The sequence below is a fragment of the Topomyia yanbarensis genome, chromosome 1, assembly GCF_030247195.1.
Source record: "Topomyia yanbarensis strain Yona2022 chromosome 1, ASM3024719v1, whole genome shotgun sequence".
NCBI lineage: Eukaryota > Metazoa > Arthropoda > Insecta > Diptera > Culicidae > Topomyia > Topomyia yanbarensis.
Genome location: NC_080670.1, coordinates 162,865,653 through 162,881,229, shown reverse-complemented (window position 1 = coordinate 162,881,229; position 15,577 = coordinate 162,865,653).

Below are 15,577 nucleotides of genomic sequence, written 5' to 3'. Positions count from 1 at the left end.
AGATAACTGGTGAATCAAAGCAACATTAATATTGTTTATAATTCGTTCCCAAAACTTTAGATGTAGAAAATACTTGCAATCAGTAATTGAAAAAAATAAAATATCGTGTACAGTTATAACATGGTAGGGGTATTAAAAATGTGGTAACAAACCACATGAAGAAGAAAATAACAGATGTGTCGTGTTCGAAGCGGTTTCTCTCCATCTTTTCACGTCCATGTCATTCACCGTTATTCCGAAAACTGAAAACTAATTCCTTATTTTACAAAAACGATCAAAGTGTGCCAAATACGCAATTCTCTCGCAATATCTCATCATTTCTCTGAGAGTCAAGTAAACACGCCCATCATCCATGGTTACATAAACAACTATTTAAATGTTATAACCGTTTCTTATAACTGTTTTGCAGCTCGCGAATAATCTTCGCATAACTGTTATTTCTCTATGGTTACACCAACAACGAACCAAATGTACCGGATTCTCAATTCTCTCGCATCATCTCGGAGAGTCATGTCGCATATCGAGCTTCTCTAATGAACTGTAAATTCTCCATGGTTACTTAAACAATAATCCAAAAGTGCCCCCTTTCTAGTTACTGTTATGTGGCTCGCAGAGAATCTACTTCGCTCACACATCGTGTTCCTCGTATCACCCAAAATCTTAACTGTTGTCATTGTTTACTGTTTCGCTCTCCTTTTTCATGTTACTGTTATGTGTCTAGCGGGCAGTCTACTTCGCTCACACATAACACTTCTCATAACTGTAATTTCCATGAATACATTTTTGCTCTCCTCTTTCAACACTATACAGCACCAATACAAGTATGTACGATGTGCAAGATTTATGCAGAGTACACTGAAACAAATTACGGAAATAGATTTCTTCAATTATTAAAGTAGTATATGTAATTCAATTTATTTATAATAATTTATTTTATTTCTTCTCGGCTTATCTCCTACATTCTTCCTTCGCTCCTACTCTATTGACATATGTGATATAAAACCATATCTTTCATCCAATCGGGCTGCTTGACGATTCGTTTTGGATTTCTCACTGTACCCTCTGGCTGCCTAATCGCCGGATCATTGTCGATATTTTCTGCAGGTTCGAAATTTTGTTCTATCGGGTGCGATTCCGTACTCATTCTCCCTTCTTCATTAATGAACCGCTGTTGTTCATCCATGAATGCCCGCTTAACATCCTGAACGCTCCGATTATATTGAACACCGCGTTCGCTTCTGATGACTACCTTGGCCCCTTGCCTTGCCAACACCGTGTATCTTTCAATAGAGAAGCCAGCATCAGTCTTGTTCCTCTTTGGGATCGAAACCACCACTTTGTCTCCGACCGCTATGTCCGACTCTTTAGCTCCTCGATGTGAATCCGCATACTTTTTACTGATAAGTTTTGTAACTCCATCGGTATCTCGTATGTCCGATCTATCCAATTCTGTGGTCAACTTTGATTCCCATAGGCATGGAAATGTGCCACGGTATTTCCAGCCCACCATGAGTTCAAAGGGCGTTACTCCTAGGCGCGAATGCGGTTTCACTGTATTGTGAACATGTACATAATTTTCCAAGGCAATTTTCCAATTACATTTGTCTTGTTTGGCCCCAGCCATAGCCTTAATAATACCTTGATTCTGCCTTTCTACGGCTCCATTGGACTGAGGGTGAAGTGGGATGGACTTATTTATTTTTACACCCTTCTCTTCCCAGTGATCAATGAACTCCTTACTTTGAAAAGGGGGACCATTGTCACTTTGTATGGTAAGCGGCAAACCCCAAGTGTAGAAGATCTTCATAAGTGCATTGTTTGTGCTTTTCGCATCGATACTCTTCATTTCAATGACTGCTATAAATCTTGAATAAATGTCGACTGTGATCAAGAACTCCCCAAATCCACAACCTGGAACTGACAAGAAATCCACCTGCAAAACCTGCCAAGGACCATCTGGAAGTTTTCGACTTGTTAACGGAATTGGAGGGTTTTTTCTTGAGATAATTAAGCATGTATTGCATGCTTTTACGAACTTTTCGACGTCTTTACTCATACCGGGCCACCAGAAATACTCCCGCATAATTCTTTTCATCGCTGCGCAGCCGATATGACCCTGGTGTGCCGTAAACATTGCCCTTGAACGCAGTCCTTCGGGTAAAACGATCCTATCTTCCTTGAAAATTGTTGGTCCCAGAGCACGAAGAACTTTAGCTTCCGATTCGTATCGTCGGAGGTTTTCAGGCCACACCCCAGAATGTAGTGCTGTTTTAACCTCAATAAGCTCCCCATCTGATTCAGATGCCATTTCAATATCTTTCCATGTGATATTCATTAATCCACTATCTAAGGCATAGAGGAGGTGTTTGTCATTGTCTTCATCGAAGGCTTCATCCCTTCGTGAGTCTGCTATCAAGCGGGAAAGTGCATCCGCCACGTTCAAGTGACCAGGAATACGCTTCACGACAAAATCGTATGCCTGAAGCCTCAAAGCCCAAGACTCTGCGCGGGAAACTGCACGCGAAAATATATTCATTTGCCTCGGAATCCGTTCTGATAGTGAAGAACTTACTGGTCAAATAAAATGTGAACCTTTCTACTCCCCATACAATCGCCAAAGCCTCTTTTTGAGTCTGGGGATATTTCTTTTCAGCTTCCGTTAACGCCTTAGATGCGCATGATATAATTCTAGGGGTTCCCTTTTCATCAAACTGAATCAACACTGCGCCCAAGCCGATGGGAGAAGCGTCAACGTACAATTCAGTTTCGTGTTCGTGATTGTAGAATCCCAGTCTAGATATTGCTTTCAGTGCTTCATGTTTCAGGAAGTTGAATTCCTCTTCTTCTGTTTGCGTCCAGTAAAATACATCCGACTTCGCTAGGTTCCTTAAGAATTTTGTTTTGTCTGCTCTCTTGAATATAAACCGTTCCGAAAAATTCATCAGTCCTAAAAAGCTTTTCACTTCCAACTGAGACTGCGGTCTTCGAAAATTCTTTATTGCTTCCCATTTTTCTTCCTCGACTCGCAGGCCATCGTGAGACATTGAAAACCCAAGAAACTTCACCGTTTGTTCGCAAAACACGCATTTGACGTTATTTATGCTCACACTATGATCTCTTAGACGGTTTAAAACTGCTTCGAGATTTTTATCATGCTCCTCTTTGGTCTTCCCGTGTACTAATATGTCATCCAAGTAGTTACAAACTCCGCGACATCCGCCCAGAACCGTTGTTTGTAGAATCTCCTGGAAGATATCGGGAGCATTGCATAAGCCAAATGGCAACCTTTTGAACCGATATGTTGCATCTCCAGCGAAAAAGTTAGTCAGGTGTCGTGATTCTTCATGTATTACAACATGGAAAAAGGCACTAGTTAGATCAATGGTTGAAAACCATTTTGCACCATGTAGGTTCGACATTATTTCCTCTAGCGTTGGCATCCTGAATGGTGTTCTAGTTATGAGTTTATTTGGTCCTCTTAGATCTACGACCAAGCGAATATCATCTCTACCCTTAGGGACGACCAGCAGTGAAGAGCAGAACGATTTATTCATTGTATCTGTAACCTGCTCAATTATATCGGATGCCAAGAGATCGTTTATTCTTCGTTCCGTTTCTGTTCTGAAGGCCAAGGGAATGTTGGTATAGATATTCCTAGATGGAGGTTTGGTCTGATCGTATGTCAGCATAACGGGAGGTACGTTAAATTTTGGGAATATTTTTACACCTGACACAGTAAACAATTCTCCGGCGTATCGATTAGGAATGATTCTGTTTGTGAACGTTTCTTGAATCGGTACATTCAGTCCAATCTGTAGAATACTGTAACGAACTACAGTATTTTTGCTTAACAGTGACTTGGCATTTCGAACAACGTAAAATTTTTCGAATAAGCAGGGCCTTCCCTCAGAAATAAACAACTCTGCAACAAAAGTTGCAATCACCGGAATTTCACCAGGGCTTGCATATACCTTCAGTGGCCTATCGGAACCTTGTGTAATACAGAATAATTGAGCACTGGATTTTACGTTACTCATGAGCAAATCATAAACGTCTCCTGTAATCGTATTTACGTCAGCACCGGAATCAATAACGAATGTCACGAAAACGTCTGCTATACGACCGACGATAACACCCTCTTGAGTTTTCGTCTGTGGGCAGTGGTCCGTTGCCAAATTCACACGCATTTCGCCCTGTAAAGAAGAACGCTTTCTCTACAATCAAATTTGATATTGTCTCCGCAAATCTTTATTATCACATTTCGTATGCTTGAAGTCAAAGGAACAATAAAAAAACAAAATTGACTAAATACGTGTTATTTTATTCAAATGAAATCAAGCATTGAATGGAATAAAAACTTCCTGTATGACAAAACATAAATTGCGAAGTAACAATCGTACTCCACTTAAAACCCAGAATTATTCACTTACTGGTGGGATTTCAATTTGATCATCTTCCTTCTTATCAACCGTAGCAATTCTTTTAGTTTTAAACTCCATTTCATCTTCATTGCTGTTCTTGCGCTTCAACGGATTCGGCAGCGGTATCTTTCGACATGCACGTTCGATATGACCGACGTCCTGGCAGTTACGACAAATTTTTCTAATCGCGTGACACTCCGATGGTGAATGATAACGACTTGTACATCTCCAGCATTGATTATGTGATGCTCCAGCATACTTCTCAACACCTCGGTCTTGATAACCATTTCGTACGCGAAGACTTTTCCAGTTACCAGCTGGCCCTGCTCCCCGACGTGCACTTCTCGGTGGCTGACGGTTTGAATTTTGAATGAAACTTGTTTCTGATCGTCCATACGATACAGCAGCAATTTCAGAATGCGCTGCTTTTGGATGCGTTTTCGCAAAGATTTCTTCATTTGCCTTATCTAGCTCGTAACCACGTACCTTAACAATTAAATCAGCCAGCGAGCCACCTTTTCTTAGCATCTTTCTACCTGCTTCACGTACCTTGATGTTGAGCGCGTGTGATTGAATAACTTCGGCTACACTATCAGCAGTTTTACCTTCATCGTAATCACACAGTTTAGCAATAGCAATCACTCGTTTGATGTATGTTATATCTTGCTCTCCATGCTTTTGTGTTGTGGATAACAATTTTTGACGCTGCATGAGATTATACTGACGTAAACCGAAATATTGCTTGAAACGGCTCAACGCGTTTGAGTAGGGTGCTGTTGCTGAATCTGGCGAATCTTGCGACGAAGAAATGCTGTCGAGTAGTTCAAGCAACTTTGGTCCTGCCTTCACTTTCAGTATATTCATTTTTGTCAATTCGTCCGAAATGCCAATTTTCTCGTGCCACTCGAGGCTTATCTCCTTCATTCCATCTCGGAGAAAAAATTATAAAATTTTCACATGCCACTCGAGGCAGAAGCATTCCTTCTCGGAGGAAAAATTAAAAGCCTCTCGTGCCACTCGAGGCTTACCTCCTTCATTCCATCTCGGAGGAAAAATTAAAATTTTCACATGCCACTCGAGGCAGAGGCATTCCTTCTCAGAGGAAAGAATAAAGTTCTCTCGTGCCACTCGAGGCTTACTTGTAACCGTCATTTTGTTCTTTAAGATAAAAATTTTCTAAAATGTGGCATTAAAATTTAGCGCTGTTCAGAAACAACGACATTGAATTTAGTTCCGCAGACTATCGCTTCATTGCGGAATCTGGAAGTTATACTTACACTTTAGGAGCGTTTTCTGCGCCAATGTCGTGTTCGAAGCGGTTTCTCTCCATCTTTTCACGTCCGTGTCATTCAAGATGTACAATCACATGTGATGTTTGTGTGAAGTTTACATATTGCCAATTTCACTCCAAATTGGACTAACGCACAAGTTTTCACACTCATTGAATAGGTGATAAAAGTGCACCTTGATGTCGGAGTTGCATATTTCAGTATGCTTCAGATTCTGTTTCCAGCTTAATAATCATGGTCAACAGTTCGAATAATGTAATCCAGACAAATTACGTCAAAAACATAATTGACTTTATCAACATTCCTGACAGATTTTTTTTTCGTTTTTTGTATGGTACACCCTGTATATAAGAGAATAAAACAACAAACGTGTCCTCTTCTCTCCAGACCACGACTTCAGCTAATACAGACTCGTATTATCGAAAACTGATAAATTCCCCAAAAGAACGCCACTTTAGAAAACTAATACGCTTTTCCGATGATCCAATCCGATTGAATGAATTCACCAGCCAAATCTATTGACCACGTTATTGCAGAGTTTTCAACCGATATTAGCCCCGACGGTAGACACAATCCCCGCCGTGCGATTTGAGGCCACTCATCTGTGCGGTCCTTCGCCGGTAGTGTCCGACCATATCGTCGTCCCATCAAAATAACACGATGTTTGGTTTATCTAGTCCTCCCCATGCTTTCTCAATATCCTCCTGCGGGACCGGATTTAGGACCGCTACCTAATGCACACCTTTTTTTTCTCTACCTTCTAGCCAGAGAACCGGTGTGGTGGAGGTGATGGATCAATCTATTCAATACCCATTTCCATTCATTCAGTACAGTTTCCGGTCCCAGCACGATCCATATTGATTCGGGTTCAGATAGTAGATAATCTCTTTGGGTTAGTTTGGTTCGACCAATGCCGAAACCGGACCTGCTTCTCACCCCTCCGCACGTTAAACCCGGGTCCGGTTACTATTATTGATCAATTTGGGCAATAATAACCGTGCGTCGGAGGGATTGCTTCCGTTTCCGTAAGTAGCTATTTTTGGATTTTATTTTGGGCAGGTTTGGGTTTTCATTCTGAGCTGAGGTACAAAGCGGTACTTATCTGAACCTGGAATTTTTTTACAAAATTTTAGCCCAAAAATGATTCCATTGTTATACTAATACGGATCTTTTTGAGTCAAGTTAATAATTTATCAAAAGAGGATTATTGCTACTGGAATCATTCCTATAACTTAATGTAACATTTAATAAACGAATTACATCCTAAAACATTTAAAATAAGATTAACCTTCTCACTTGTTCTAGAGTATGCATTTGTCTGCGAAGAATAAAATAGTTATATGAGTATCGTCTGGAATGATTCGGCTAAACAATACAATTCCGACATGCTCTTGGCACTTGTCACCTAAAACTTTCCTAATATCTGGTCCGGAAAAGTGAAACGTGAAAACTTCTACTGACTAACAGAAGTATGGTAAGATGGAACAAACTAGACAATTTACTGCTAACGTATGTTGGGTTCCGTATGGAATCGGATTTCGGACACTGCACAGTGGTCAAAAAAATAAATTTAGCAGGCATTTGAAATTCTGGCTAACACTAATTGACTTAGCCTTACAATATGTTTAGGAAAGATGTTGTACTTTGCAAGGCCCTTCTTTTCGTTTAAACAGAAGCTAGGGTGATTCTAATTTTAGGACGAATTAAAATTGATCTTTTTAACGGTTTGAGATAGAGGTTGACCGTCTTCGATGAAGTTGTAGAGCAGCATATTTTAGACAAATTTGTTGAAGACACACAAAGTAGGAATTCGGAGATGCACACGAAGGACACAATGTATTTAGAGCTCTTCGTCACTAATCTGTCTTTATTCGCTTTTCCACGAATTGTTGTCTTCCTTGCACTTCTCGCTCAGCTTAGTAACTCTGAATTCCTCCGGGCTAAATGTCGTAGATCGTTATCCTTTATCATCCGTTTAGTAACGAAAACATCTCCTTCTTAAGTTCAGACGGCTTCGTGCTTCGTCGTTTGTTGGCATACTCCGTATCTTTTAACTTCTTCGCCCAGTCACGATCTCTAATTTCTTCGTCATTTTGGCGACCGTACGCTCTTCAAAAGCTGGTAGTTTATCGCGAAGCACCCGTCAATTGGAAAGGTGCTATACCAGTGGTTGCATGAGGTGTGGAGTGATACAGCAGTAAAAATGTTCGTAGATCCCAAACCCAATCATAGCTTCCTGCCTTTTGGCTGATCTTCAGGAATTTTAATATTGTTTTATGGGCTCGTTTGACCTCGCTGTTGGCTTGTGGCCAATAAGGCGTTGTTTTACGTAGCTCTAATCCGTATTCGTGGCAGTATTTTTAAAAATCGTCGCTTATAAATTGAGGACCATTGTCTGATTTAACAGTTTCAGGGATGCCAAATCTACAAAAGGTTTTACGCAGAGCTTGAATTGCGTGCTTGACTGTAATCTGTTTCATTACCACTACTTCTGTAAATCGACTGTAATTGATTTGTCAACCATTACCATACATTACATGACCGGATAGCAATGGCTTCATAAAATCAGCAGCGATGTCTGACCATGATTTTATAGGCATTTTAGTTCTATTTAGGGGTTCAGGGACGACAACAGATGAGACCAACGTGCAGTCTTTACACATTTTTACGCAATGTTCCGCCTATTTGTCAATCAGGGGCCACCAAACTTTCTGTCGTAGTCGACGTTTCATCGCAGCAATTCCAGGGTGTGCTTCATATGCCAAGGCTATAATACGCTCCCACTGGTTTGTTGGGATCACTAATCTAATTCCTCTTAGATGTACTTACCTTACCGCTCAGGCTAGAGCCTTGTTGTCTCTTGCTGTGTGCAGAAGCCGTCTCCACTTCACTCGATCCATTGCTGCTTGTCGCCAGCTTCGCAGTCTTCGAAGGGTGCGCAGGTCGTCCTCTATCTGGTCAATCCACCGTGCTCGCTGTGCTGTGTGTCTTCTTGTTCCTGTAGGGTAGCCCTCAAATACCATCTTCACCTGGACCTGTACCTTGGACTAAAAGAAATTTCAATGCATTGCAATCAGTCAACAAGGTGAAGTGAGTTCCTTAGAGATATAATCGAATTTTTTCCACACCCCAAACCAAAGATAGTACTTTCCGTTCTGTCTGGAAATACTTTTTTTAAGTTCCGTCAGGGCTTTACTGGCGTAAGCCATTACTCTGGTCTTGCCATGGGCATCATCCTGCAGGAATACGGTCCCCAATTCCGTGGGGCTAGCATCGGTCATAAGTTTGGTGCGCTTGTTCCAATCAAAATAACCCAAATGATCTAATTTACAAATAGTCTTGATTGATTGAAAATCTGATGTTTCTTTCAATGTCCATATAAATGCGTTCCAGAACGGAAAAGTTGTCGGAGGGAAGCTGTTTTAGACGCAAAATGCAGAAAAAACCCCAACGTAACAGACTAAACCCAAAAAACTACTCAACTCCGACACGCTCTGAGGCTACCGAAATTTTTCAATAGCTTCGATCCTACTATCAGTTGGCCGGATCCCTTTAGCAGACTGTTCATGTCCCAAAAACTGTAGTAAGTCTACGTTGTAGACACATTTTTGTTCGTTCATCAGTACCCCATATTCTGACAACCTTTGAAGTAGCGCTGCAAGCATGCTATAGTGTTCCTTTTGGTTTTTCTCATGAACGACAGCATCGTCCATCGAGTCCCGCTACCATCGATTCCATGACCTTATGAAATATTTCGAGTGCGCAACTCACTCCGAACATGAGACGTTTGTATCTACATAAATGGAATATTTATAAAGAAAATAAGTAATATAATAGGGAACCTATGTTTACAACGAAGCTATATTTATTAATAAGTAAGATTCCACTGATTTTTTTTTCTGCTTGAAAAGTCCATAAGGGACCACCCATAAATGACGTAGCATTTTTAGAGTGATTTTGACACCCCCTCCCCCATCGTAGCATTTCGTCACAAGCGTCTAAATAACCCCCTGGTAATTGCGTAGCTTGATGGTTACCCTCCCCCCCCCCTTTATCCCTACAAAAAAACGATGTTAGATGAAACGGGAAAGATTGTCGTGACATCAAGTCAACCCCTATTCCCCTCTAAAAAGCTACGTAGCATGACATGACTTCCTACCTCCCTGTCGTCACACATCATCACAAAATACGAAACTCCCCCCTCCCCCATATAATGCTACGTCATTTATGGATGGTCCCTAACGTACACTTTTTACGAACTAATTCAATTTACGAACCCTCGGTTTGGTTCGTAAGTGAAGGTTCCAGTTTATTAGAATCCTATTTTATGTACAAGATTTGACTTTTTCTGATTTCATTTCCGCTTGACCCCTTCACCCTCTTTCATTTACTCCACCCGTAGGTATCCAGCATTTTACGTGCCATAATGGCGGTGTAAATTGTTTAATTCGTAATACGATGAATTGCCCTTTTTGACAATAATCGTTAACGTCATCCGCCCAGTAAGATTAAGTAACCCTACGTCAGTTGGATGTTTATTCAATGAACGTTCGACATCCTCAACTGGGCATTGCTGTCAAGCTGACGTGAACGATTATTGTCAAAAAGGGCAATTTAACGTATTACAAATTAAACAATTTAGACCGCCATAGCGGCACGTAAAATTCTGGATACGTAGCCATTATCGCCGGCCCTGTCCATTTTTGTAAGTCATGTTTCGAGGTAATTTGGTGGCCCTTTCCGCTGTAAGCTGACGTAGTGATTCCGGATTTAGTGTCTTCAATTACTAGACAATAAATAAACAAACAAGCAAGCCAACTAACAAACACCATGATCAAGCGCAATTGACTTCTACAGGATGACGACATGAATGAACTCATGATGAATGAAGATCTTGTTTGACAATCCTCAGTGGTTTATTTACTTCGTCGCAACTGACAATTCACTGGCTTATGGAATTTATTGACACTCAGTAGCAAACCCGCTACGACTGCAAGAGCAATGACAATAGCCTAATAAAAATCTACTCCGGCATTCGAAAGGCAAACAGAGATGAACAGCACCATTTCATTGATGCTATGAATCATCTACTGGTTTTCAGTGGTGATCTTACGTGACTTCACTTTTGTTGGTTCTCATGGTAAAGAGGGACAAGCCTGTCTTTGCCGTGCGACATGTTGTTAGACTTGAGCAATTCGTAGCAGTGCTGCCTAAGCTCGACTCCTGCCAGCGGAAGACAAAAGATTAGTCAGTAAAATTTAAGGCCTGTTTCTAATGACTCTGCCACCTTTTAGTTTTCCGAGCTATATATTTCACATTATTGCTTGCACTTGAATAATATGACTCTAAATTTTTATAACTTTTCCTACTCAGTAATCTCTTGCAAATTAAATGTCGCTAAAAAGTAAAAAAAAAGTTAATCCCAAAGGTTGTTGTGATCTTCGTGGGAATGAGGATCCTTCAAGTTCGTTTTGTTTTAGGATGAAGAAATATCACAAATTACAATCTAAGCTATGGAAATTGATTTTGCGGAAGCAGAAGAATATTCGCCTATCTATCTACCTATCTATCTATATATAAAAGTGTTTGTATGGATATGATTTATGGACTTCCAAACGGCTTAATCCAGTTTTTTATGTACCATAATGGCGGTCCAAATTGTTCAGTTCGTAATACGTTTAATGGCCCTTTTTTGACAATAATCGTTTACGTCAACCGCCCAGTGAGATTAAGTCATCCTACGTTGGTCCAATGCGTTGGATGTTTATTCAATGAACGCCCGACATCTTCAACTGGGCGTTGCTGTCAAGCTGGCGTAAACGATTATTGTCAAAAAAGGGCAATTAAACTTATTACAAACTGAACAAATTAGGCCGCCATTATGGCACGTAAAAAGCTGGATAGATTTCCGTCAAAATTTATACATAGTAGGCATTTGTTATGGAGCGTGTTTGTGTGCTATTGGTTGGGGATTTTCTGCCCGCCAGATAGCGCTTCGGAACAAATTGTGTTTTCCTCCTATTTCGTTGAAAGTTGCAGCAACGCGCGATGGGTATTAGCTAGTAATTTATAAAATAAACAAATAATAAAGACTACTGGAAAACTATCTCGCCAGATTGACTTAATAGATAAATATTCGCAAAATAATTACTCGATTTCATTTCAATTGCATGAAATTCTGACAACACACATCTGCTGATGTCCCAACCTTATACTCTTTAACTCTTCTCACCTTCCCCTTCCCCACCAGAAGAAAGCAAACAGATGCCAATGAAAACATTTCCACAGGAAATCTTTTCAACTCATTCCCGGAGGTTAACAGTATGTTTGCATTTTTGTTTAATTTTCATCGACAAACGGTAGACTGATTGTTGGGATCAGTGCGGTTGGATTATTTTTCGTTTGTGTGCACTACACTCACAGCACCGTTCAATTCAGGTGAATAATTTCAATATCCCGGGAGTGATTTAATACGGGTGGTTTTTCTGACAAACACATAAAAATGGCGTATGGTTCTGATATGAGCAGAGTTGAAATTTTCAGCTACGTCAAGAATTTAACGGGAATCAAAATGTCATTGTCTCCCAATGCTTATTGTAAGGACTCGACTATATTACCAGCTTAATTATTTCGTGGACCAGTTGACTTTTCTCGGTGAAAATGCCTTCATTTTCATAAAGAAAAGTCAACAAGTCTACGAAATAAATATGTTGCGGTGAGTATCAATTCTAATAACACTGTCCACTTTGGCGGTGCATACACTCAAAACGGCGCGCTCAGTTTTTGCCTTTCTCATATAGAAAGGTTAGGCAATCACTCTGAAAATTTGCAACCTAATCCCGGCCCGGAGGGCCGAGTATCATGTACCATTCGACTCAGTTCGTCGAGATCGGAAAATGTCTCTTTTTTATAGTAAGGTTTAAAAATCTGGCCTGGCCTGTAGTGTATTGGCACTGTGTGGGACTCACGACTTACGTTTGTGCCTAACCACTGAAAACACTTTTTACTCTTTTACGCCCTCCTTCCTACGTCAAGGTATTACTTCGTGGGGAAGGCTCACAGTGCTATCGTCGCACCTCTTTCTTCTGCCTTATCTCGGAGCCTCATTTGGTTCATGGAATGGCTCCACCATTCAGCTTTGATTTAACCCTCGACTCTTCTCTTGTTTCATGTTTCCATCCGTCTAGTTTAGCTCTTGTCCTCGTGAGCCGTGCAGGTACTGATTCCATGGACCATTTGGCTAATTCCTGACGGTAAACTCACCCTACTCCGACCGATAGTTCCCCGACGGAGGAATTTCTCCCGACACCGATACCCGCTTCCTGGAGCCATTTAGCTCAAAGCTTTATTGTGATCAACTCGGATACTCCGACTGAAAGTTCCCCGGCAAAGGAATTTCTCTCGGTACCGGTATTTGTTTCGTTGCTCCCATTTTCCATGATGGGTTGTTCACGGCAGCGAATCTACCCCACTGTGAATTCCTCGGCGGTAGATTGCTCCCGATACCGATGTTCGCTTTCGAAAGCCATTTAGCTCCCCGCTTCGTCCAGATTTACTAGATCTAGTCCCTTGCGGTGGACTTAGCCTACTCAATTGGTCTGCCAGTTGGTGTTGAGGCTCATTCAGCGGTTTCGGGTGGAGTGATTTCGGGTTCACTGGCTCCCCAGTGACCCACTGTTAGCTTTTCTACGCGGTCTACTCGGTCTTATTCCCGGCGGTAGATCGAACCTACTCACGAGTTACCCGGTAGGATGTCGAGGTCAGTCCGGCGATTCCAGTGAATTCTGACGTCCGGTTCACTTGCGCCGTGACGATGACCTGAACTCGGTGCTACGTCGCGTACAACTCAATTGGTCGTCGGCGGTGGAACCAGTTTACAGCGTCGAGAGTTCTCCTGCGACGGAATTTCTCCCGAAACCCGTTTTGTGGTCTCACGGCGGCTTTCTAATCGACGGCGCTGCTTTATTGGTCCCTTTTGCCACTTCCTCTGCAGCTCGGAGAGTATACTCGTAACCACTCTGTTGACAGCATCCCTGATGTGCTCGTCGTGGCACATCTCTTCGACGATATTGTCAACTATCACAACTTCATTGAATCTAGGGCATCCGAAGACCACATGTTCCGGTATCTCTTGCATATTTACACACTCCTGGCAAAGGGGTGACGAAGTATGTCCAAACCGATGCAGGTACTTCCGGAAGTATCCGAGGCCGGACAAAAACTGCGTCAAATGGAAGTTCACCTCTCCATGCTTCCTATGCATCCAAGCCGACTCATTTGGGATGAGTCGGTGGTTGCACCTTTTTTTCTTCGCATTGTCCCACTCTTGCTGCCACTTAGCTACCGAGTACGCTGTGTTCGGTCTCCTTGCATTTCGTGCATTCCTTCGATGGTAGCATTCCACGTCCTCGGCCAGAGTGATGCAGACGGAAATTACGCATACTGCCTCCGACGAGATAATTCTGTATGCACTCACGACACGAACAGTCATTAGACGAAACGTGTTTGTCAACTTCGTCCGGTTCCGCTTTGAGCGCAGTCTCGTGCTGCATCTTGCTTCTCCAATGTTCGGCATAATCCTTGCCAATGCGTTAGTTATCCTCGCAGCCTTCTCACATACATAGTCGACATGGCTGAAGTTGACCATTACACCCAGGTGCTTCAGCGCACACATCGATGGAGTTAGGTGTCCCCCGACGCTGATCACGACACGCTGACACGATGATACGGTTACTGACCAGCACTATATCCGTCTTGTGGTGAGCCAGCTGTAACTTGGCATCAGCCATGCAGGTTTTCACGATGCCTATTGTCTCTGCCGTCAACATCTCCACCTCCTCAAGGTTCTTACCGGTTATCGTCAGGACAGCGTCATCTGCAAAGCTTTCGAGCTCGACTCCCTTGTACGGTTGCAGTGTTAACACTCCGTTGTACATTATATTCCAGAGCGTTGGGCCGCGTATGCAGCCCTGAGGTACTCCAGCTATGACCATAATCGACCTCTGTCTTATCTTCGGCTCGTAGACTAGTACTCGGTTCTGAAAGTAACTTCTCAAAACTTTGCACAAACAGTCCGGGACCCGCATTCGCAGTCCAGCTGGCGCTGTTGAACGCCTTCCTCACGTCGATCTTCATCATGGCGCAATAGCGATTATTCCTTCTCTTTTGCTTCAATGTTTTCTCCGAGCTCACGATGACTATGCGGGTGGCGTCCACCGTTGAGATCCCTGTACGAAACCCGAACTTCCTCTGCGATAGTCCGTTTTCACTTTCAGCGTAGTTTGTCAGCCCGTTGAGTATCACTTTTCCCAGAAGTTTACCAAGAGTATCAACAGGCATATAGGCCGATGCGATGCTGAATTTCCAAGAGACTTCCCTGGTTTTGGCAGTCAAACCAGCTTCTGGATCCTTCATCTTTCCGGAAAGTAGCCTTTGTCCAGGCTTTTCTGTAGAACTATCCGGAAAATGTCCGGAAACGCCAGGATCGCGGTATTAAATGCTACGTTGGAGATACCGTTCTTCGCTTTCAGCCCTTTCGACACTATAAGATTGTCATCAGATTTTCCACCGTCTGTTTCAACGTAGAGTGTGGGTGGCCATGCGGTTAGGTTATGCTTTGGGAAAAGACCCTCTACGATAATTTTCAATTTATCAGCACACATTTCAGCTGACCTTGCTCTTGGCCATCACGACACGGCAAGCGTTGCCCCAGGGGTTAGCGTCCACTTCTCTGTACAGCTCCTTGTAGCAAGTGGACTTACTAACCAAGATAGTGGACTTACTAACCAAGATAGTGTTTAAAAGCGGCCGTGGCCGACCGGAATGTGAACTTACACTCTTTTCTGACTTCCTCAGATCTTGCTCTCT